Source organism: Sceloporus occidentalis, unplaced genomic scaffold (assembly GCF_023333645.1).
Source record: "Sceloporus occidentalis isolate IW3139 unplaced genomic scaffold, rSceOcc1.0.p SCAF_13, whole genome shotgun sequence".
Classification (NCBI taxonomy): domain Eukaryota; kingdom Metazoa; phylum Chordata; class Lepidosauria; order Squamata; family Phrynosomatidae; genus Sceloporus; species Sceloporus occidentalis.
In genome coordinates, this window is record NW_028316993.1 from 14,216,846 (window position 1) to 14,242,735 (window position 25,890).

Below are 25,890 nucleotides of genomic sequence, written 5' to 3' on the forward strand. Positions count from 1 at the left end.
AGGGCGGCCATTAAAAAGGCGGGAGAAATGAGGGGAAAAAGGGATAGTTTCTGTGAAGCGGCCTTGGGGCATTTTTACCAGTTGAATTTCTGCCTGTCGTTGAAAAAATAAAACTATGAATAATAATAATAATAATAATAATAAATGATGTCCAGTCTCTTGTGTTTTTTCTATCTCTTGTGATTTTCACACAATGGTATCAGAAAGGCTTGGAATTCGACATAAAATGAAAGAGTCCCTTTAAAAGGGATGAAGGTGAGAGCTGCCACACTGCAGAAATAATGCAGTTTGATATCGCTTTAGCTACTGTGGCTCCGTCCTATGGAATCCTGGGATTTGTAGTCATGGCACTAATGACAGAGGATGTTAAACGTCTCACCAAACTACAAGTCACACTCTCTCAGCCTCAGGGGAAAGCAATGAACAAATCCTGCCAAGGAAGCCCCATGAGAGGGTTGCCTTACTATCCCCATTAGTCAGGGATGACTTGAAGGCAAACAGTATTGCATCCAAAGAAGTGGGCTTCCATTGACAAAAACTGATGCGAGAATTGTTTAAAAAACAAGACATGGGGCAATGGGTTCAAATGACAGGAAAAGCAACTCAAATAATATTAGGAAAAACCTATTAAACAGGCTGAATGGCCATCTTTTGGGGGTGTTTCGGTTGCATGGCAGAATGGGGTTGGACTGGATGGTGCTTGGGGTCCCTTTCCAGCTCTACCATTCTATGAATAAACATTTAGGTTTCTTTCATACTATACAATGACAGCATTTTGATTCCACTTTAACCTCCAAGGTGGTACCTTATGGGAACCTGGGATGTGTAGTTGTCTGAGTCATTTATATTTCGCTAAGGGGCCATTCAGAGACCTCTTTTAGTGAATCACCTCCCTCATTCCGGGGGAAGCGGCTCCTTTAAGCCAAGTTTGCCCTTCCTTTGAGAATGAATGAACTTGAGGGCTGACACGTGTCGTCGCCAGGAACGTCAGGATGCGGGGAGACTCCCGTGCAAGACCCAACTTCCCCACTCAGGGCTGGAAAGGAAAAGGGGGAGCCCTCCATGCCGGATTTGGTTGCCCCCCCAACCCTTTCCAGCCCCATTCACACGTGACACCCGTGCAAACCTTGATGGAAGCCAGTGGGAGCCGCCAGAACGCGTGTCAAGGCCTCTGAGCCTTCCTTCCCAACTTTTATAAGCAGCTAAGGGGGTGAGAGGGAGGACCTTCGCGTTGAGCCCGCATCGGCCGCATTCACACGTTACCATCTGGGTTCAGAGGGAGCTGTAATTCATTTCAATATCAGAGGCAACGCATCATCGAGGGGCGTAGTTTGCTTTGTGTCATGGGCGGCCTTAACACAGCGTGACCACAGAATAGATAGATTGTTGCGTCATCAGAGGTTCTCGGTTGGCAGGTTGAATGAAGGATGCTTGTTTCCTGGCAAGGATGGAGAAGAAGTGCCCATTTAAGTCTCCGTGCCCTATCTGTCAGAAAGATACAGTAATAATAATAATAATAATAATAATAATATGTTTTATTTATAGACCGCTATTCCACAATGATCATAGCGGTGTACAGTAAAAATCTTAATGCAATACAAAATACAAGGTGACAAAGGAGGGAGAAGTCTCGTCCTTCAGGCAGTCCCTGATGTTGCTGGGTCTGCCTGATCGCTCCCTCTGAGGCCAAGATGACAGTTGAGGAGGGAGGGGCCTCTTCCTTCAGACAGTCCCTGATGTTGCTGGGTCTGCCTGATGACTCCCTCTGAGGCCGAGATGACAGTTGAGGAGGGAGGGGCCTCTTCCTTCAGGCAGTCCCTGATGTTGCTGGGTCTGCCTGATGGCTCCCTCTGAGGCCGAGATGACAGTTGAGGAGGGAGGGGCCTCTTCCTTCAGGCAGTCCCTGATGTTGCTGGATCTGCCTGATGACTCCCTCTGAGGCCGAGATGACAGTTGAGGAGGGAGGGGCCTCTTCCTTCAGGCAGTCCCTGATGTTGCTGGATCTGCCTGATGACTCCCTCTGAGGCCGAGATGACAGTTGAGGAGGGAGGGGCCTCTTCCTTCAGGCAGTCCCTGATGTTGCTGGGTCTGCCTGATGGCTCCCTCTGAGGCCAAGATGACAGTTGAGGAGGGAGGGGCCTCTTCCTTCAGCCAGTCCCTGATGTTGCTGGATCTGCCTGATGACTCCCTCTGAGGCCGAGATGACAGTTGAGGAGGGAGGGGCCTCTTCCTTCAGGCAGTAAGTGTGCAAGTCTCCACTGAAGGACGTAGCGGGGGGGGGGAATCGGAACCCCCCCATCAGGCCCTGGTGGCGTTCAAGCTCTATCCTCCCCCTCTGCTTCATTAAAGTTCCCCTTTTCCCTGTGGCTGGCAGCTCTGAGCTAGTCCATGTACACCTTATGCTCACTTGCCCTTCTTTAATGCTGTCCTTAAAGTTTAAGCCATAAAGTCAAGGTCCTTAATTGCTTTATGTTTGCAAAACCATCCTGGATGTGGCAAGATCTTGATGGAATCAGAGAGGCAATGTGGTGGAAATATTCCTTTGCCTTTAAAAATCATCTACAAAAATCTCAGCCAGAGGGGAAGAGAAATTTTGTTTTTAAAACAAGCTTTGAACTTACAACGCTGTGCTGCTGCTCCATCTCCTTTAGCCACAGCCAGGAAAAAACCTCTCACAAACAGTGTAGCCAACAAGCCTCGAAGATAATTCCCCAAACGTTTGGCCAAAACTCACCAAACGCTTAACTTTCAAAATTACTATTAAAACCAATCGCCAAAATCACACCAAAAGCTCTGAAAAGTACCCATCTTGGTGTGAAAGTCACACGAAACGCCATTCCAGGCTTTCTTTCCAACATAGCTTCTACTATTCTAGCTTTAGCCAAAGGAAAAGTTTTAAAATGCAAACCGTGGGCTTTCCCTAACCCCCCTTTCTCTCTCTAACTCCAGCCAGAACTCAAACCGCTTGTCCTTCTGCACCAAACCCATTTCTAAATCTTTCTCAGCCACTTAAACATACTCAAACCTTCTGCAACGTTCTTGAGCCTTCAATTTCAATTCAAACCTTGTTTATACTTTCCTCTGTAAACATTTTCCAACCATTATCCAAACCATGCTCCTTTTACACACCATCATTTTCACATCCTCATACCTTCAAACACTTTCTTTTATCTTTTATCTCCACTCTTAGATAACTTCCAACCACAGTCCAGTTCACAAAATCAGGCCACAGCTGAAGCTTACTGGCTAAGCTTAAAACTCACTATTTTATTATTACTATGCCATAACAACAACAACACTATCAAGGACTTCTTTCTGCCCATCTCCTTAAAACTTTCATTGACAAAAGAATTTGCAATGTCTCTGGGAAGCTATTTAATATTCAATTTAGATTTTCCTTTGGCTTTAAATGGGTATGCATTCAAATTTAGGGCAGAACTTTCCCAAAGGCACTGATCATTTAAAATCATGAAAACCTCAAGTTAAAACACCCATTTTCCAAAATTTATCTACAATATACACAAAGGCAATTTCCAGTTTTTATAATTTAAACAATTTCAATTTCCCCAAACAACAAGTTTCTACCTCTGGGTTGCTCCTGGCCACTGTCTAACACACAAAGCTAATTCAAAACCCTCTTTTCTTGTCATGTGGGGGGCCTTCTTCCCTGATTTGCACCTCTCTCTACAGAGTCTATCTCTATCTTTTCTATCTCTTCCACAATTTGGGCCAAATCAATCTGAACCTTGAACACAGCTTTTTTAATACTAGTTAATCTCTCATCCTTTTTAAACACCAATTCTCTGCAACTATTCAACCCAGGTGGGCTTTTTCCTTTAGCCTTATACCAATAGAAAATATACAAATAACCATTGAGTAACCCTCTTTCTGGCTCCAATGTTTTAGAATACAACTGCAAGACTATGGCCTGTTACAGACTGCCAAAATAAAGCTGCTTCGGGTCTTTTTGGAGGTATGCTATTTAAATGATGCATGGGTCCTAAGAGTCCGGAGGTTGCACCAAAGCCACACTCCATTCCTAAGCACTGGAGTGCAGCTTTGGTGCAGCTTCCGGATTCTTAGGGCCCATGTATCATTTAAACAGCATACCTCCAAAGAGACCCGAAACAGCTTTATTTTGGCAGTCTGTAACAGGCCAATGTCAATGTCTATACTACCCTCTGTAACAGTGAACAGTGACCAAATTATCAATGGGGAATTTAATTAGCTCAAGGTGACGAGAGGAGGCCTGTTACCACACCTCAGGGATCGCCCCTTCGATCTGTATACCAGGAACTAGAAATCCAGAAATGAGGCAGAGGCTCTAAGTACAATCATGTCTCTTTTATTGGAAACAAGGATTCAAACATACAGGCACATACGCTCACACATTTATACAAGACTCAGGAAATAACGTGGTAAATGTGGAATAGATATTAGGCTTTTCTAACGGAAATGCTCACCTTATGTAGAAGTTCTGTCTTCCAGTTTGTGTGTGTGGGTCTGCAATTCTGGTGAAGCAGGCCAGTCAGAGAGAGACTGATTTAAAACTGACTTAGCTCTTGGCTACCAGCAATGAATGACTGGCTGCAGTGGATGGCTGACCGCAGCTGAGAGTGACTGGTAGCAGCCCAGAGTGGCTGGTAGCAGCAGTGAGTGGCTGGCTGCAGCCGCTCTCTAAATTTAGGAGACCTTTTTAAGGGTTTAACAGGGTCTCTAGACAAAGGGTAATCAAAGGAAACTGTTTGAAGTGTATTTCACATCCTAACCAAATGTTTTGATCTAACCCAAATGTTTCTGCCAGAGTAGGGACCTGAATGGCTACAAATGCCATTCCTTTGATTCAAATGGTTCCCCCTCAATCACAAAGAGAGACACTTCCTTAAGACATTTGATAGCATCTTTCCTGATAGCACTTAGCAGCTCCTTGCATAATCTCATCCAAGCTGGGAAAGGAAATTCGTTTACATATCAAAACTCATGGCTTCAGTGGGAGATCACATGCTAGGGCCATTTGGCTACTCAGGTCAAGATGCACTTTTGATATCAAATTGCAGGTCAGAGATTATCATTTAGATATATTAAAAAAGGTGTAGATCAATGCTTATCATTTCGTAGATCGATGCCTATCAATTCCCCCCCTTTGAAATACGCAGTTCGAACAGTCTCTGTTAGAACGGAGCTATTTCAATTAAACCTTTGTCTGTTAAAATTTTGGGGTGACAATATTAGAAGAAGGTTTATGGCATCAGGTGAGTATTTTCCTCAGAAGGCCAGTATTAAACTTCTCTGGAACTCATTCACACATACAATCACACTCAAAACATGTACATTAAGCAATGGTTGTCATGAGAATCTATGCAATATACATTCCAGCAAATGAAAGCAAACAGAACATGAAAATATACAATGGCAGAAACAGCAGTATTGGTGATGCCAATATTCAAAACAAATGAAAACGAGCATAAACCATCTTATGACTATTGTAGCCAAATTTGGAGGATAAAGACTAATGCACCAATGTACATTAGACTGGCAAGAAGTGAGAATGATAGTCCAAGCTGGCAATGAATGAGGTAGTGTAATGAAGTTAACAATGTCCAACAAAAATGGTAGTGTGTGGCAGTGATGTCCATGAAGGATGTGTATAGAAAAGGAATTTGACATGTTGCTGAGGAGAGGAGGAGAAGAGAAAGTCTCTATTTGAAACCACCCCCCCCTTTGCTACATGCATAGTGTTAAACATAGAGGGTCATACAAGACACAGTACACTTGCATAGAGGCAGTTTGACATAGCATGTGGTATGTATCTGAAGCCAAACAAAACACCATACATTAGAGTAAAAATGAATAAAATATCAAAACAAACAAATGAAGCAATTATAACCATAGCTAAGATAGAGCTAATCTAAGCAATGATCAGTCAATAGCAGGCAATATGGACACAACACTCAATAGGTGTGTCTAAAGTAAGGCAGACAATATCAATTAAAAGAACCATAAGATGGTAGACAAAATAAGGCACCAACAAGAATTAAAAGCAAAAACAATTGGACTAGAAATGTAAAACAATCGATAATCAAAGGCAATCACTATCTATAAGTATCATGACTAAACTAAAGAGGCATCAAAACATAAACTTGTATGAGCATATATTTCAACAGCAATCATAAGAACATCATTAAAACACAAGCATGTATGAGCTTTAGAAAGTGAAAGGCACATCCAGGAGATTTTGAGTCCATAGACCACTGTCCAAAAAGGGTTTGAGGTAGTGTATAGCAAAGTATAGGATCAAGATGGCATCAATAGCCAATGTCCAGGAATCTTTATGCAGGTTGTGTAGTGGTGTAGAATGCGTATAGCAACATGTCCATCAAATGTGAACTGGATTACAGAAAATTTTAGAAAAGTTCGGGCTCCCGTCTGGAGCGGACAAACAAAATGGTGGACTAGCACCTTGGTGTGCCGGTGGCTGACGTGAGGTACTGCAGTGAGGCCTCTGGAACATGGAGGAGGCCAAGTGAATCAGTTTGTGTTTACACACCCAGGGTGTGTGAGCAGTGTCCATGGAGCTAAGGCAGCTTAGTGAGGTAGATCAGAGTAAACCATAGCCTCTGAAAGTAATCTGGGCTTTTAGGAACAAAGACGTTGCTGCAGGAACAGGTGATTTGCACTGGAGCAAAGGGCCTTGTTGGAACACCCTGGCATGTCATCCCAGGTGTTCAGTGTAATATAGAAGGCTGGATCACTTGGGCATCTCAGCACGTTGGCTCACCCCTCTTTAGCGACTGGAAGCATCTTTGGGGGAATCACTGGCAGCTCAGGTCTGGAACAGTTGTGTAAGCAAAACATGGAGGACCTTCTTGAAGGACATCTATAAGGCAATTAACACTTTTGAAAGGAGGGGGGTGTCTCACCCCTCTTTTTGATAAAAAAACAAAAATCTTATCTTCACCATTTAAATTTGGAAAAAGGAGACAGTCAGACCATAATCTTAGACTGACCAAAAAACTTTATTTTGAAAAGAGAACCAAAAGAAGAATAAAAAATGAAGCATAAAAATAAAAATAAAATAAACTGGAGTAGCTCAAAGGAGCGACACAAAAATTTCCTTTAAAAAAAAAACTCATTTAAAAACATGGCTAGCTTGTCTCTAACCATTGAGTCAGCAAAACAACAACAACAACAACAACAAAATGACTTTCAAAATCTTAAAAAACAAACAAAAATAGTGTCATTGGAACATAAGACGAACAACAAAAACAAAAAGAAAGAAATCAAAATCAGATCACCTGAGGCAGTTTTCAATTACCACTAGGCCTGCTGATCAAGAGACAAACTTTACAACAACACTGCATCCTTTCTTCTCTCTTCCATTGAAACATGGATGCAGGAAACAATAACATTAAAATAGCTTCAAAAGCAAAAGACCAAAACTGGTGAACTGATGGTCAAATGTGTGAACTATAAAACAAAGATAAAACAGACTGGAGCACTAAAATTAGTTATCCAGTGAAAAATAATAACAGCAAATAAAGGATAATGGAAAATATCCGAATCATAAAAAACCTGTTTAGTAAAAATAATCCAAAATAGCCAATTTTGTCAATTTAAGAGTGTGTTGCAGTGTCACACACACACACAAACAGACCTTTTAAAACAGAAAGGGTCGCTGTGACTTCCTCCCCCAATTTGAGGGCTCTAGTTCAAAGGCTAATCCTTTGGACCCTGGCAGTGCAGGTGTATTTTGGATACAGGGCTGTGCAGAAAACACAACAACAATACCTTAAAAGAAAAACGTTCTATTGCATCTATCTATCTATCTATCTATCTATCTATTGGCTACAATAACATGAAATTCCGCTATCATGTCTTTTCCTTTCCTTCTGACAAGGTTAAGACAGAAAGAACACATCATAACATGTCTTTTTCAACTAAAGGGAAGGATTGATGCCTTATGGGCTTTGGGAGATCTATAGTATATCTAAGGGCTTGTAGTTCTGTAATTTGTCTTTTAATCCAGCAAATCACTGCTATGGATCCTGCAATGGTGAGAATTTGGACTCCAAGGATTATTGCCAATGGATTGGTCAGTAAGTTCATTATTGCCTTTCCGGTCTCTGACCAATTCCAGTCTCCCAACCAAGTGTTTTTGGAAACTTCTTCAATTTGTTCTGTGATTTTTATTATTCTTTGTGCCTGTAGATTTACCTTCAACTTGATCTGCTCTTCTGTCCGTTCGATGCGCCTGGCAGTTTGACTTAAGTTATTGAGAAGGCGTAGCCATCTCGAAGTCTGTATTTCATCTTCCAGGTGAAAACCCTCTATTAACTTAGGATCTACAACATATGGGTCTTCACTAGTGTATTCTCTGACTGTCTCATGTAAATAGAACTCCATGCCGAAGCAATCTCGGATGTGTACTTGGCAAAAACAGGGGTTACCTAAAGATCTATCAATATCTAAAAGGCACTCGAACGGCAGTAAATATACATGATTACATGGTGTGCGTAAACAAAAACAATCATGGTTCAACTGTATTAGACTTGTGGTACGAACTGGGATAATTACGTGGTCTTGTACCTCATCCATGGGAGTCCCAGACAGTCCACTGTAACAATGTGTCCAATGTTGGTTCCGCACACAGCCAGACAAACCGTACAGGTGTGTGCCATTAGTCCAATGTAATAACCTTTCTGGGAGCACGGTGGCATTGCTTTCTGCTAAGGGCAGACCAATATGGGAGGCAGGATATATTAGTTGAGGATCCCATATCTTCTCATGATAAATGCCAATCTTAAGTATCATATCACTCCACTGTGCTCCAGTGATCTTGACCAACTCTGTAGGATGTTGAGTAGCATCTGGGTATCGTTTCTTAAACATACCCATAACTTCGGGATGAATGAGCTTCATGAGTGAGGCCTGTATCAACTGTGAAGCAAATGCTATTAAGCTGCTTTGCACCTGAGTACACTGAATGGCTATAGACAGATTGTGAATGCTTGACTTCAGGGAATTACTGATGTCTATGATGATTTCTCTCTCTATGTCCACCCATTGGGGCAAGACGTGTCCTATAATGTCTATTCCTTGGGCAACATTTGTTAAACCTGAGGCTATGGAGATTCCTGCCTCCTTAGTGCGGGATCCGACTAGACCTAATTTTCCTGCTACAACCTCTGTATCGATGGCGTTCAAAATCCCTGATCCTAGTCCTATACCACTTAGGACCGTGTCCAGGGTGTCCCTTTTGCCTCTAAACAATGGATGGGACAGAGGTTGCCACTTTTTCTCCAATTGCTCCCACTGTGCCCATGAAGCTTTCAAGTATGGGCGACAAGCAGGGAGTGTCCTGGCCAGATTTACAGCAGTCAAATTCAACATGAGGGTGGTGATTATGGGTTGCGCTTCTGAGTATACAAAGAGAGGTATGTCTCTCCGAACTGCTAGATTTCCAATGAACATGGATGGCTCCTGTATCATTGCTGGGGTGTTCTCCGGAATCTTAGGGCAAAACATTCTTTGGCAACTTATACTACAATTGGTGGTGGTCTGAATGAAATGCTGACAAGTAAATGCTGACAGATGACCACACAGTCAGAAAAGAGAGATGTAGTAGTGATGGGCGACTTCAACTATCCTGATATTTGCTGGAAGTCAAACTCAGCAAAATCCTCAAGGTCTAGCAAATTCCTCACTTGCCTGGAAGACAATTTCATGGTCCAAAAGGTGGAAGAGGCAACAAGGGGGTCAGCTATTTTAGATCTGATCCTAACCAACAAGGATGACTTGGTTAATGGGGTGCAAGTGGTGGGATCCTTAGGTGGAAGCGACCATGTTCTCCTGGAGTTTGTTATACAATGGAGAGGAGAAGCCAGGCAGAGTCAGACACGCATCCTAGACTTTAGGAGAGCGGATTTCAGTAAACTTAGAGAAATACTGAGGGCGATTCCATGGTCAGAAATACTAAAAGATAAAGGAGTTCAGGACGGATGGGACTTTCTCAAAAGGGAGATACTGAAGGCACAATTTCAAACAGTTCCAGTGAGAAAGAAAAACGGGAGGTGTCTCAAGAAACCAGGATGGATGACTAAGGAACTTTCAACCGAGCTAAGTTTGAAACGGAGCATGTATAAGAAATGGAAAAAGGGGGAAATCACGAAAAAGGAATTCAAAGAAATAGCAGGCATGTGTAGGGGTAAAGTCAGAAAAGCTAAAGCGCAGAATGAACTCAGGCTTGCTAGAGAGGTTAAGAACAATAAAAAGGGCTTTTTTGGATATGTCCGCAGCAAGAGGAAGAAGAAGGAAACGGTAGGGCCACTGCGTGGAGAAGATGGCAAAATGCTAACAGGAGATAGAGAAAAGGCAGAATTACTCAACACCTTCTTTGCCTCAGTCTTCTCAGAAAAGGCAAAGGGTGCTCAACCTGAGGATAATGGAGCAGAGGACAGAATAGGGGAATTTCAGCACAGAATAAGTAAAGAGATAGTAGAGGAACACCTTATTAATCTAAATGAATTTAAGTCTCCGGGACCAGATGAACTCCATCCAAGGGTATTAAAAGAACTGGCAAAAGTAATATCGGAGCCATTGGCAATCATATTTGAAAACTCCTGGAGAACAGGAGAGATCCCAGCAGACTGGAGGAGGGCAAACGTTGTCCCCATCTTCAAAAAGGGGAAAAAAGAGGATCCCAACAATTATCATCCAGTTAGTCTGACATCAGTTCTAGGAAAGATTCTGGAGCAGATCATTAAACAGAGAGTCTGTGAACATCTAGAAGGCAATGCCATAATCACAAAAAGTCAACATGGGTTTCAGAGAAACAAGTCATGCCAGACAAATCTAATCTCTTTCTTTGACAAAATTACCAGCTTGGTAGATGAAGGGAATGCTGTGGATATAGTATATCTTGATTTCAGTAAGGCCTTTGACAAGGTTTCCCATGACATACTTGCAAACAAGCTTGTAAAATGTGGGCTAGACAACGTAACTGTTAAATGGATCTGTAATTGGTTGACCGGCCGAAGCCAAAGGGTGCTCAACAATGGCTCCTTTTCATCCTGGAGAGAAGTGACCAGTGGGGTCCCACAGGGCTCTGTCCTGGGCCCAGTGCTATTCAACATCTTTATCAATGACCTGGATGACAGAATTGGGAGCATACTTATCAAATTTGCAGATGACACCAAATTAGGGGGAATAGCTAATACCCCAGAGGACAGGATCAAGATTCAAAATGACCTGAATAGACTAGAAAGCTGGGCCAAAGCTAACAAAATGAAATTCAACACAGAGAAATGTAAGGTATTGCACTTAGGGCGGAAAAATAAAATGCACAGATATAGGATGGGTGACACCTGGCTGAATGAAACTACGTGTGAAAGGGATCTAGGAGTCCAAGTAGACCACAAGTTGAACATGAGTGAACAGTGTGATGCGGCAGCTAAAAAGGCCAATGCTATTTTAGGCTGCATCAATAGAAGTATAGTGTCTAGATCAAGAGAAGTAATAGTGCCACTGTATTCTGCTTTGGTCAGGCCCCACCTAGAATATTGTGTCCAGTTCTGGGCGCCACAATTCAAAAAGGACATTGAGAAACTGGAGCATGTCCAAAGGAGGGCGACAAAAATGGTGAAGGGTCTGGAAACCATGCCCTATGAGGAACGACTTAGGGAGCTGGGGATGTTTAGCCTGGAGAAAAGAAGGTTAAGAGGTGATATGATAGCCCTGTTTAAATATTTGAAAGGATGTCATATTGAGGAGGGAGCAAGCTTGTTTTCTGCTGCTCCAGAGAACAGGACCCGGAACAATGGATGCAAGCTACAGGAAAAGAGATTCCACCTGAACATTAGGAGGAACTTCCTGACAGTAAGGGCTGTTCGACAGTGGAATGCACTCCCTCGGAGGGTGATAGAGTCTCCTTCCTTGGAGGTCTTTAAACAGAGGCTGGATGGCCATCTGTCAGGGATGCTTTGAATTGGATTTCCTGCATGGCAGGGGGTTGGACTGGATGGCCCTAGTGGTCTCTTCCAACTCTACGATTCTACGATTCTATGATTCTATGATTCTAAAAAGTCTTGTTTTCCAAGCCCACGTAGGACGGCATTTGTAGTCTAAGGTGAGAGTTGTTTGGAAAGATGCTGGGGTTGATGAAAGGGGTGGATCAAAGCGGTGTCTTTCCCAGATCCCTGCCTGGAGAGGTAGACTGCCAGCATCAGCTTCCACCCAGGTGGATTCTCTGGGGCCAAACATGAAAACTCTGGAAGCTATGGTATATGCTTTTGTCACATAGACTCTGGTTTTGATCAGGACAGGCAATCCTTTATCGAACCAGCTTCGAGCGGGGCCCATGGCATCCAAAATTTCCATCATTTCAGGGTATGGAGCAGCCCAATGGCAAGTGGCTTCTATATTATATTGCCAATTTGTGGTAAACTGGGCTTGGTATATGCTAGGGAGTGCCCCAGGTATTGCACAGGCTATCATCCACAAGATCCATTTGGTGTTTGGAGCCCTGTAGGGAAACAGAGAGGAAAGTGCCTTACTAGGGTTAGCATCTGAATGAGGTTTGGCAGAGCTGGGCAAACTTGTGTTTGCTCATTATTTGGTAGATTGTGAAGCCATGGAAAAGGAAAAGTACATTCAAGCCTATTTATTCATCTATATGAATTCTAATCTAGTGTATGTGTATATATATATATACATCAGTACCATCAAGAACCTCTTCAAGAGGGAGGGAAACATAGTCACATATTCACAGCCTCAGAAGAACAAAGAATAAAGCAATTATGGAAGGCAATCAATTCAGATAGACTGTGCTTGATGAGGGAGGCCCTCTACAACTACTTGATATAGAACAAAAGTTCTGTGTCACGAATTCAAAGAAACAAAATTTTACACTGATGGAAGATGGATTTTAAAATGCATGGGGTTAGAACAAGAGAAAACATATTGTTGTTATTTTTATTTTCTTCCCCAACAACCTGAACTAGGAAAAGCTTAGAAGGGGAGAGAAAACCTTTTGAAACTGCCTGGAAGAGAGTGATTAGCATTTGAAAGGTGCTTTCATTCTAAAGCACAGCCATTTAGAAGGAGACATTGTCAGAGGCCAGAAGGAATGACTGGTTATATTCTCTGGGAGGCAAGAGACAAAACAAGGTCAAGAAGCCAGAAAGTGTAGCTGAGTCACATACATCCACACAAAACACAATACCTATGAGACATGAGGGTATTGACTATTTCCTTACATTTTACATCTAGGAAGGGAAAGCAAGAAAACTCTGGAGCATGTGCAGAGTGTCAAAAAACAAACAAACAAACAACTAGAACAGTAAGAGACAAAGAGATAGGAGATGGAATCTTACCGCCTCTCTTTTAAACAGAGCAATGGAACCCACTCAGCTAGAATGCACTTAGTCAATGAGGCTCATCTAACAAAACCAAGAAGGTCAGAGTACAAAGAAGGGAGGATAGTCATCCTTCAAGGAATTCTTATCTCACCCAGAAACATGAAAATAAAAACATGGTTACACTGTCATTTCCAAGAAGATGGGCTATGCAATATAAGAGACCAAACATGAAACAAAGATGTACAGCTTGGCTGGTGAAAGCCTGCAGTCAGCAAACTATCACAAGTGGGAGATCACATGCTAGGGCCATTTGGCTACTCAGGTCAAGATGCACTTTTGATATCAAATTGCAGGTCAGAGATTATCATTTAGATATATTAAAAAAGGTGTAGATCAATGCTTATCATTTCGTAGATCGATGCCTATCACCTCTCTCGGCCAATTTGGCAAAATCTGACTCCAAACATCTTTACACAAAAAGATTAATCGCTCCTTTTTCAAACGTTTCCCCATGCCTTTCCTAAAACATTCATCAAAATGACCAACCATGTAATCCAAAGGAGTTTTACCTTCCTCAGCCATCCTTAGACACAAAACAACAAAAGACCACAAGCACAATTTCAACAGGCGCAAACACTATAGGATTAGGATTTAAAAGTACACACTTGACAGATTGCAAAACCCACAAATCTCAGACACTACCTACAGACAAATTCCACACGTTATATACCCACGTTTTACTCTTTACTGGAGCTCAACAGTCTTTACTGGAGCCTCCACCACAACCAGACAGAATGAAACAAAATATCACAACCATAATTTATACTCACAATAGACCAATGCTCTCCTCCAACTCTCCACCAGCACCTAACTTCTGGCTATTTCAATACTTACACCACAGTCTACCTCCTTTCAGTTCCCAGTTCCTTGCTTATGTTCCCTAGGGGCCCGGTTCCTGAGTTTTGGCAAGAAGGCTTCTCTGGGCAGAACCTTTGCTACTGGCTCAGCTAACACAGGGAGGGGGTCCTTTCTCCCACTCGCATCCAAAGATTTGGACCGGTCAACGAGGCTCCCTTTTTAGTGCACTTTTCCCTATATTTTCTACTTTACCTGTTCCTGAAGAGATGATTCTTTTTCTATTTTTCCCCCTTTCCTTTTCCCCCAGTGAATTTTCAAATTACTAAGTGGTCTCACATAGGCTAAACTCTGTTCCTACCACTGAGCCAATCCTTATGTTCAGCCCTTCCAATCAAAATGTTGGATGGCGCCAGGGCCTTCTCACAAGGGTCCGCTCAATGCCAAAAACACACAGAGCCTGCAGGAAGATAAGTTCTTCCACTCTTTGGAAGTTTTTCCAGAGGGTGCTTCTCTGGGGCTGAGAGAGTGTGACCTGCACATGGTCACCCAGTGACTGCTGAACAACCTTTCAGCTTGATATTCACAGTGCTACTCATAGTTGTAATTTGCTCTACCCCAGTAGTTCATTGAGTGCCATCCAACCTGGGAGATTCATCTTCAAGCACTACCTCTTGTTTCATTTTGGATTCTTTGACCATAGGATTTTGTGGTTCATTCAAAAGAGGTTTACCATGCTTCCTCTGTGCAGTATTAACAAGTGGTCTCTCTACATGTTGTTATTATTATTATTGCAACCCACGCTTCTTTTTTTACAGGCTGACAAGAAAGAACACTTTTTGCCCTTCCTAACAGGACCAGTTCAGCACAATAGTGACCCCCAACAGAAGGGCAAGAAGAAATCCCAGAAAGAAAAGCATGTTCCGAAGACAAGGCAAGGCAATTGGATTTCTCCAGTTCTCCACCACAAATCCAGGCCAGCCACACACCAGAAATTCTCTGCTACACAAACCCTGTTTTTGCCTCATCTTGTGGCACCAAAGCCGTTCCAGAGAGATTATTCCAAGCCGTGCAATCAGACACTGGGAAGATTTGGTCCAAGCCATTCAAGCCACGTAAACAGCTCAGTCACCATAGAGAAATCCTACGGAGGTACACACATCTACAACATAAATCATTATTATCTTATCTGTCAAATTGAACCAAAGAAATAGACCAATACTTGGCTCTCCAGAAGAGAGTAACCAATGTGAATTTGTTTTATTAAACTTTATATTTTTTCAAAGCCAAGTAGATTAAATATATCAAAAATTTTAACCACAAGAACAAACCTTATGGATTTGACGAGTATTGGAAGGTAAAAAGTGAAAAGAAGTCTTTACAAACACGTATATGCCAGCAATGATTTTGCCATGAAGAATGTAACCTGGAATCTCATTGATATGTCAAGAGTCCTCAGCAGAATGGAATAGTGACAAACCCAACCAGGAAGAAACTGCTGTGTAAAATGCACTCAGACTCAAGACAAGATAACAATATTCTATTTATAAATAAATCATTCTCTGATTTATATTAACTATGTTATAATAGTTGTATTTTCATCTATATGAACTTTGGGGGGAGGTTATATCTTACCATCTGCTACAGCTAGGGATGATCCCAAACGCTCTTGTTGCTGTAGCCATGCGCTTTCAACTCATTTCCAACTTATGGCGACCCTATCAGGGGGTTTTCTTGGCAAGATTTGTTCAGACAAGGGTTGACTTTGTCTTCCTCAGAGGTTGAGAGGGTGTGACTTCCTCAAGTTTACCCAGTGATTTTCCATAGCCAAAGAGGGATTTGAAGCCTGGTTTCCCAGAGCGCTAGCCCATCGCCCAAACTACTACATCACAATAGCTTTCTAAAAGGTCCTCCTTATGTTTAAAGGATATCAAATCTCAAATTCAACTTAATGGCTGGTGATGCAAGCTCTAGTAGGAGGCTAATCAATTTGTGAGGCATCTCTACACACAATATAGTAGAACCATGGTTTGTGCTAAGCAGCATCCAGAGGGAAAAACATGGTTAAGCTCACAAAAGCACAATGAAATCTTGGCTTAATTTCATTGTTCTAAATGCTTCCCACATGTAAACACAGAAAGACATAAGTAAGACCTCTAAGTAGAGGACTGTAGGAACTACCTTAGGTGGGGTTAATATCTAGCCATGATTAATACAAACCACTGTTTGTAAACACTTCAAGATAATGGTTTCATATTCGAGTTTGAGGCCAGTCTCTAAAGATAACTAAGAAATGTGATAGAAAAAAAAGAACTATGTTAAAAGTAAAAAGGTTTAATACAGCATCGATCTCCTATTTTATTCTCTCAGCAATGCTTCTATGTTACATATTAATCAGCCCTTTCCATCTCTATACTAACTGCCAAGTGGTTCCCAAACACTTAGATGTCTTTCAAGTACTTATTACACGAGATAGCAAAGCAAGATCTTTTTAAAGGACTTCAGTTCTTATGTATTTTGTTGCAAAAACTATTACAACTCAGACTAGTAATGTCTCCTGCAGGAATCTGAGAGCCTCAGGGTGAGGAGCGGTCAAGCAAGTCGGATTCCATTTTTTGTCACTGCAGCGTTTAGAAGAAACATTTAAAATCATCCAAGTTGTACTGCTAAATCTCTCAAACACACAACCATGGCGCACACACAGATGGTCAGGAATATTTTAGACCTTAAGAGGTGATATTATAGCCATGTTTAAATACTTGAAATGGTGTAGCATTGAAAAAGGAGCAAGCTTGTTTTCTGCTGCTCCAGAGATTGCAACACAGAGCAATGTGCTTAAGCTGCAGGAAAAGAGATTTCACGTAAACATTAGGGAGAACTTCCTGATGGCAAGAGCTGTTTGACAGTGGAAGATGTGGCCTCGGAGAATAGTGAAGTCTTCTTCTTTGGAGATTTTTAAACATAGGTTGGATGGTCGTCTGTTGGGAAGGCTTTGATGGTGTCTTCCTGCATGGGACAATGGGTCTTTGGATGGTCCCTGTGGTCTTTGCCAGCTTTATGATTCTAACTATCATCCTTATCCAAAAACACAAGTGCTACAGGCATGCTCCTCCTTTCCCAGGAATGAACTATCACAAAATACCCACAGACTACCTCTGCTTCAATTATATCCTCTTTAAGCAAAGGCCATCACATACACACCTTGGTCTAAAAACAGAAACTAAAAAACACGTTTATCTGACAAAGATGCGAGATGCAGAAAGAAGGAATGGTGGAGAAACAGGAGGACTGTGAGATGAAACTAAACCTCAGAGGGAGGTGAGGTGGGAACATCTGAACAGCGTAAGGATGCCATTATTTGAACCTTCCTTTTGTCACTTTAGTATCAAAGCCATATGTTATACTGGAGCTGGCAACTTGAGACAAGATTCAGATGTCTAAATGAGATAACAAGTTAGCCTCTCCACTTCAATTTGCTTGAAGTGACCATGCAACGTACTTCTCAGCAATGCACCTCCGAAGTGGGATATTCAGTCATATTTATTTAAAACAGTGGATAAGCATCATTGGTGGCCAATGTGTGGCCCTTTGAACGCTGCTGGACTGGAAGCCTCATCAGCCCTTGACATGAGGGATGATGGGAGTTGCAGGTCATCAACTGCAGAGCCAGAAGTTGCTTATTCTTGATATACATGGTGCTTTACCCAGAAACCTTATTTTAAAGAACAAAGAGAAATCCTTGTTTCAAGGAACTTACCATCTAAAGTTTTGCCATGGCAGAAACCACAATTTCTCCAACAGGAGAACCATCTTCTGGAAACTTTATTCTCATGGCCTACAATTTAGTGTTATACTCGAACCCTCAAGGGTAGTTAATCTTAATTTTGGTTTCCGGAGTCAGTTGCACAAGCTGATGTTTGGTTATTTCAAGAAACTGTAACTAGGATTAAGGTAAAGGTAAAGGTTTTCCCTTGATATGAATGTCTAGTCATAACCGACTGTAGGGGCTGATTAACTATGATCAACCATTGTGTTAATGGTTGACACAGCATGAATGACACAACAAGCTAAGGTCAATCCAAAAATGGAAATAAATGATCCCAAGCCCTTCCCCACGGCTGCCAAGGGAGCCTAGCCCTACTTCAATGGCTTCCTGAGACATCCATACATAGTCAGGGATAGAGAAGGAGGAGGGAGAGGGAGAAAGAGAGATGCATACGTAAGAAGGGAGGAGGAGAAGGAAATACAGCGCAGAGGCAACTCTGATTTAGTTATAAATTCCCTGGACTAGTTTCAACTAGGGATAGAGACTGAGAACTTAAATCCTTTATGGAAAAGGAATGTTTTCATAGTAGATGTGACGAGAAAAGGGGTAGACTGCAGTTGCAGGATAACGTTTCCAGGCACACAAAGCCAATATAAAATGGAGCTATTTCAAGGAGGCATGGGCAGAACAGCTTTAGCAGATGGGTCCCACAGAAATCTGCAGAAACTGTCCTACTTTGCAGGGGACGAAAGTAGTCTATAGCTGGGACTATTCTTTCTTTATAAGACTCACTGCACATCCTCTCCCCAAGAAGCAGCAAAACACGCGGGTCCCTTTTATTTCCTTTTAACAGCGCTGTGAAGTAAGCCACACTGAGAACGCATCCACACTGCAGAATTAATGCCATTTGACACTGCTCTAACTGCCATGGCTCAGTGCTATGGGATTCTAGGACGTGTAGTCGGCTGTGACACCAGATTTCTGTGACAGAGAAGGCCAAATGTCTCACTAAACTGCAATTCCCAGAATTCCATAGCTTTAAAGTGGTGAGGAACTCGGTTTATCTCTACAGTGTGGATGCAGCCTGAGAGCTTGATGTTTGTGGGATATGAATAGAAAGCAAACTCAGCCATAAAGGGTCTTGCAGTAGCATGCAAAAGTAAGCTGCAAACACATAAAGATAGCAAAACATATCAAAAGCCTATTGCATGTAGGTTATACATGAAACATTTCAGCTATTCCAGCACTTGAAAGACCTCTGAGATTTTGGAAAGAGCTGCCCAGAGAAGCCTGTCTGAGGAGTGAGATCTAATGTGGGGAGCCACTACAGAGAAGGCTCAAGCCTTGGCCACTCTCTTCTGAGCTTGTCTTCAGCCGATCTCATGATGTAGTGGATCACTGAGACCGGATTACCTAGGTCCAAGTCCAATTTGTTCTCCGCCAAGTATCCCTTCTGAGAACAGAATGCAAAAACACTCACATGAAAAGATTCCACTCTGACACATTACAAAAACATTTTGCAGAGAGCTGCACTATCGCTTGCTGCCAAACGTTAATCAGGGAAGTTGTCAGAAAGAGGCTTGGGACTATTTCCTGTTTAACGGAGCACATCTGGAAGCAAAGCTCTTCAGGTTCAGCCTGGGAATAGTTGCTGCTTCTCAAGCATTTCAGTTACTGGCTTTCACTCGGGTCTGTTACGTACGTCTAGTCAAGAAAAAGAAACAAATACCGCTTACCTCTTTTGCCCCTTCTTTCTAACTGTAGAAAGCATCCGTCTCACGCAACTCATGACTTGGTAGAAACAGGTCTTCTTGCAACAGCTCCAAAGTTATTGGGATGAACAACATTTGACTACCAAAGCTGTATAGCAACAGACAGAAGAAGGCTGCCATATCTGTGAGGATGCAGCACCTGCTCCAAAGCTGAGAATTCAATAGCAATAGCAATTACATTTAACACAGCTGCCTTGCTGGACCAGACTTAGGGCCAGGTAACCCAGCATTCTGTTTCAACAGACGCAAAACATATGGCATCAGGCATCTCACAAACAGGCTATGACTGAAAACCTTCCCTTCTCCTGTATTGTATTCAATATCTGACCCTCAGGTATACTATCTCTGGGCATCTAAGTTCCACATAGCTATCACAGATAACAGACCACATTCTCCAGATAACTGTTTCTTCAAGTTCTAAAGCTATGAAGATTACTATGTGGACACGCATGCACACTTTCAGGTTGCCTGTTAACTTATGGTGACCCCGTGAATTTTGTAGGGTTTTCTTAGGCAAGGAATATTTAGAAGTGTTTTTGCCAATGCCTTCCTTGGAAATGGGGCCTATACCATCTGGCATTTGTTGGTGGCCTTCAGTCCAAGTACTAACCAGGCTGACCCTGTTTAACTTCCAAGATCAGCCAGAATCTGTTGTTTAGGTCCTGTCATTAAATCTGGTGGAAGGGATTTTCATAACTTAGCTGTACCATTCTCATAAATAAAGCCATAAAGCAGTGATGGTGAACCTTTTAGAGACCAAGTGCCCAAAGTGCAACCCAAAACCCACTTATTTATTGCAAAGTGCCATGTCCCTCTGGCTTTCTTGTAACAAACTCTGGCAAACTCTGTGCTGGGACGATGGCACATGTGCCCACAGAGAGGGCTCTGAGTGCCACCTCTGGTGCCAAAGGTTTGCCATCACTGCCATAAAGGTTCACAACCTTTAACATTTTTGCTTAGTAATAAAAATCAACCTCTAGTATGTAAAGTGGCAAAGGAGTGGCAGAACATTACGGTCCAAAACACACTGCAGAAATAATCCAGTTTGAGACTTGGCTTCTGGGAAATGTAGTTTTGTGAAACATTGAGCCATCTTGTCAGTGAGCTCTGGTGCCACAATAAACTACAATTTCCAGGATTCCCTAGCACTGAGCCAGGGCAGATAGAGCGGTCTCAAACTGGATAATTTCTGCAGTGTGTTTTGGACCTATGTCCGCCTTTCTAATAGTCCAATATATTTCTGTCCTCTGTGAGAAAAGACTTTCCTTCCTGTGACTGGCATGGAAAGGAAGATATATAGCATTCTGACTCCCCTCCACTCCACTCCACTGTCACCTTTTACTATGAGGTACGTAGTTAACATGCCGTGGATAACAGTGTTATCTATATATACTTTATGTCTACACCAAGATGAGTATGACTGCATATTATTTTCAACATTTGCAGTACTATACATCTTTGCCTTTCCTCCTAGGAGCTCAAGCCAATATCTATGGTGAATGTCCTTCCTTTAACCAAACACGCCACACCATAATTAACAGTTCTTCTCAACTACAGACATGGCACCCAGAACATTACACACATTACCCCCAAAGCTCAGGAGGGGTGAAGATAGCAGTGCAAAACTAATTCTTATTAGGAGGATTAGCAATAGTATTATAGTAATGCTAGTAAATGCATGTTATGCTCTTCAGTCACAGAAATGGACGACTTATGATCTGCAAACCATGAGGAGCATGTAGATTTATGTCATGTAGTAAAGGGGCTATCATTAGCCACCTCACTTATAGGCACAGACATTCCTTCAAGCCAAAGTCAGCCCACATATAACCACTATGACCATGAGAAGGAACTATTTCCCGTCCAATTTCCAAACTATTCCTAACCCTGGCCCTGTTCAGACTGTCATGTTGCTTTAACACCATAATTAAAGAACCAACATTTTCCTTGGAAAGGACATACACGCTTCTGTCTTCTCCGAACATCCTCCCCCGGCTGCTATCTCCACGGCACGCTAACCTACCCATCCACCACCACCTCTTCAATTCGCTCTGACAACTGCACAACGGTCAAAGAAACAAGATCCCAAGATGAGTCTTAGACGTCTATCCTTGTCAGCAGCTGACAATTACTATTACAATACCTGCTGTAAGACTGGCCTTCTTCTCCCAGGGCACAAAATCTCCTTTTTAATGGTTCTTTGCAACACATATTTGCAAACCTTCAGCCCACTTACTATGTAGGCTAGTCCTCCTAATCTACTGGACTGAGTGCAGGATAAGACTCTCTTCCTAGAGATGCTCCTCACTCAATACATAGGTTTCGTCTCCTATAGAAATTCATGTCGTGCCTTCCATGCTGCCATAAGCTGCCATGTTAATGTTTTAGGCTCCAACAGCCCTAGGTACCCTAGAACCAGTGTATAAAAAATACTCTGATCTAGGCAAACCATTTGTTAGCAGTGATAAGGTGCTAATTCCTGACTATTGGCCAAGCTGGCTGGGACTTCTGGGAGTTGAGGTCCAAAACACTCAGAGGACCAAAGTTTGGGAATCAACGTTCTAATGGATGCACAGAGTAGACTGGACAATATAGGCAGTCCCTTTAAAACAAGATGATTTTTACCCTTGAGAAAGCCTCATACACTGTCAGAAGATTTTGTCGTTGTTGAAAACTCTGTCCATGTTTTTGGCACACCAATGGTACATTGGTCTTCAATCATTGTGTTTAGGCAGCACTAACTGGTGCAGAACGCATGAGAAAGGTTATCTGGGCATCCAGTTGCGTCTGTGTGTTATGAGCCTTCAAGGGTGACCCTAAAGCGAAGCTATTGTGGCTGTTTTTCGAACACCCTGGGGTGTGTAGTTTGCTGAGATATTTAGGCCTGTTACAGACTGCCCAAATAAAGCTGCTTCGGGTCTCTTTGGAGGTATGCTGTTTAAATGATGCACCAAAGCTGCCCTCCAGTGCTTAGAAATGGAGGGTGGCTTTGGCACGACCTCCGGACTCTTAGGACCCATGCATCATTTATATAGCATACCTCCAAAGAGACCCGAAGCAGCTTTATTCTGGCAGTCTGTAACAGGCCTTAGTCTCCTTTGCCAGGGAACAGTGAGGCCACAAGGATCTACAAGTCCCAGAATTTTGTAGCATTGAGTCACGGCAAACTGGATTGTTTCTGAAGTACGGGTTCTGGCAAACGGAGTGCGTGTGTGTGTGTGTGTGTCCATCCAAGGAACTACGAATCCCAGGATTCCTTGGCATTGAGCCACGGAGCGCAGGTTAAACCCACATGGTCTGCGTTGCCAAACTGCTTCTGCAGCACAGATTCTGGCAGACCAGAGAGCCAATCTCTCCTCAGCCATGAGCCTGGACAAGCCACACTCTCTCAGCTTCCTTTGCGATCCCAGGATTCCAGAGGATGGAGTCACGGCCATTCAATAACCAACCTGGGTTATTTCTGCAGTGCGGAGGCAGCCTCGGATAGCAGGCCACAGAGAAGCATAGAGCTGGAAGAGACCTTCAAGGGCCATCCAGCCCAACCACATTCTGCCATGCAGGAACTCGCAGTCAAAGCACAGAGCGCCTTCCTTGTCATTTCAAGGGAGAAGCCTAGAGGCTGCATCTACACTGCAGAATTGGTGCAGTTTGACACCGCTTTAAGGGCCACAGCTCCATGCCAGGGAATATCCTAGGATTCCATAGGAAGCTGAGAGAGTGTGGCTTCCTGGAGAAATAAGGCACTTTGGCAACGCAGACCATATGAGTTTAACCTGCACTGCAGAAACAATGCAGTTTTTAAGGCAGCTTTAACTGGCTCCACGACTATGGAATCCTGGGATTTGTAGTACCTTGGACCCTCCCCTTTGCCAAAAGCTGTATTTATTATTATTATTATTATTGTTGTTGTTGTTGTTATATTGCAGAAATAATCCAGTTTGGGGCTGTTTTAACTGCTATGGCTCCACGCTACGGAATCCTGGGATTTGTAGTACCTTGGACCCTCCCCTTTGCCAAAAGCTGTATTTATTATTATTATTATTATTATTATTATTGTTATATTGCAGACATAATCCAGTTTGGGGCTGTTTTAACTGCTATGGCTCCACGCTACGGAATCCTGGGATTTGTAGTACCTTGGACCCTCCCCTTTGCCAAAAGCTGTATTTATTATTATTATTATTATTGTTATATTGCAGACATAATCCAGTTTGGGGCTGTTTTAACTGCTATGGCGCCACGCTACGGAATCCTGGGATTTGTAGTCCGTCGTGGCACCAGAGCTCTAGTAAAGGGAAGGCTCGCAGAACTACAAATCCCAGAATCCCACTGCAGAAGGAATTAGACGCAGCCTCCAATCTTCCTCCCTCGAGAGGGATGTCAAGCGTATGCGAAACGAAAAGAAACATGGTTCCAGGGCCTCCTTTCCTCGCCGCCGCCGCCGCCTTCGCCTCCCGGCTCCTCCACTTCCGCCTGGAGACGCCCAGCAACCCTCACAGCTCCACTTCCGGCCTCACACCGGAAATACGCTCGAGGGAGCGAGCGGCTGCGGTAGTAGTGGCAGAAGGGGCGGGGCCACGAAGTAGCCACGCCTTCTCGACTCGCGAGGGAAGAGGCCGCGCCGGGATTGGACGAGACTTCAGGGAAAGGTGGAGGGGCGTGGCTTATCGGTGATTGATGTAGGGGCGGGGTCACGCCTACTCGGATCGTGGTGGAAAAGGCCAAGTAGGGATTGGGCGCGGCTTCAGAGGAAGGAGGGGCGTGGCTTCTCAGTGAGGGTGGTAGGGCGGGGTCATGACGTAGCCACGCCTCCTCGGTTCGCGATGAAAAGGCCAAGTAGGGATTGGGCGCGGCTTCAGACGAGGGGGCGTGGCTTCGCAGTGATAGTGGTGGGGGCGGGGTCATGTCGTAGCCACGCCTCCTCAGCTTGCGATGAAAGCCAAGCAGGGATTGGGCGCGGCTTCAGAGGAAGGCGGAGGGGAGCGTGGCTTCTCGGTGAGGGGTTTAAAAGAGGTGGCGCGACGGATATTGTAGGGGTAGCCACGCCTCTTCAGCTCGCGAAGGAAGAGTCCAAGTAGGGAATGGGCGGGGCTCCAGGGTTAAGCGGAGGGGCGTGGTTTCTGAGGCGAGGCAGAATTTGAAAAATATGATTGACAGGCACCAACGGTTCCTTCTGAGGGGGGCCATTAAAAAGGCGGGAGAAATGAGGGGGAAAAGGGATAGTTTCTGTGAAGCGGCCTTGGGGCATTTTTACCAGTTGAATTTCTGCCTGTCGTTGAAAAAATAAAACTATGAATAATAATAATAATAATAATAATAATAAATGATGTCCAGTCTCTTGTGTTTTTTCTATCTCTTGTGATTTTCACACAATGGTATCAGAAAGGCTTGGAATTCGACATAAAATGAAAGAGTCCCTTTAAAAGGGATGAAGGTGAGAGCTGCCACACTGCAGAAATAATGCAGTTTGATATCGCTTTAGCTACTGTGGCTCCGTCCTATGGAATCCTGGGATTTGTAGTCATGGCACTAATGACAGAGGATGTTAAACGTCTCACCAAACTACAAGTCACACTCTCTCAGCCTCAGGGGAAAGCAATGAACAAATCCTGCCAAGGAAGCCCCATGAGAGGGTTGCCTTACTATCCCCATTAGTCAGGGATGACTTGAAGGCAAACAGTATTGCATCCAAAGAAGTGGGCTTCCATTGACAAAAACTGATGCGAGAATTGTTTAAAAAACAAGACATGGGGCAATGGGTTCAAATGACAGGAAAAGCAACTCAAATAATATTAGGAAAAACCTATTAAACAGGCTGAAAGGCCATCTTTTGGGGGTGTTTCGGTTGCATGGCAGAATGGGGTTGGACTGGATGGTGCTTGGGGTCCCTTTCCAGCTCTACCATTCCATGAATAAACATTTAGGTTTCTTTCATACTATACAATGACAGCATTTTGATTCCACTTTAACCTCCAAGGTGGTACCTTATGGGAACCTGGGATGTGTAGTTGTCTGAGTCATTTATATTTCGCTAAGGGGCCATTCAGAGACCTCTTTTAGTGAATCACCTCCCTCATTCCGGGTTTGTTATTCCCACTATGCAACCGCATCATCGACGCACATCTCTGCAACATGGGTTGCT

General features: G+C 43.3%; 1 protein-coding gene across 1 annotated transcript in view; it reads right to left on the reverse strand.

Annotated features, from left to right (window-relative positions):
* The window catches only part of CAP1 (cyclase associated actin cytoskeleton regulatory protein 1), a 49,957-nt gene extending 25,695 nt beyond the window's left edge, over positions 1–24,262 (reverse strand). Inside the window, exon 1 of the mRNA XM_089479221.1 lies at positions 24,188–24,262. The gene's annotated coding sequence lies outside the window, so the exon portion shown is untranslated. The remainder of the gene's footprint in view (positions 1–24,187) is intronic.
* Positions 24,263–25,890: the final 1,628 nt, after the last annotated feature.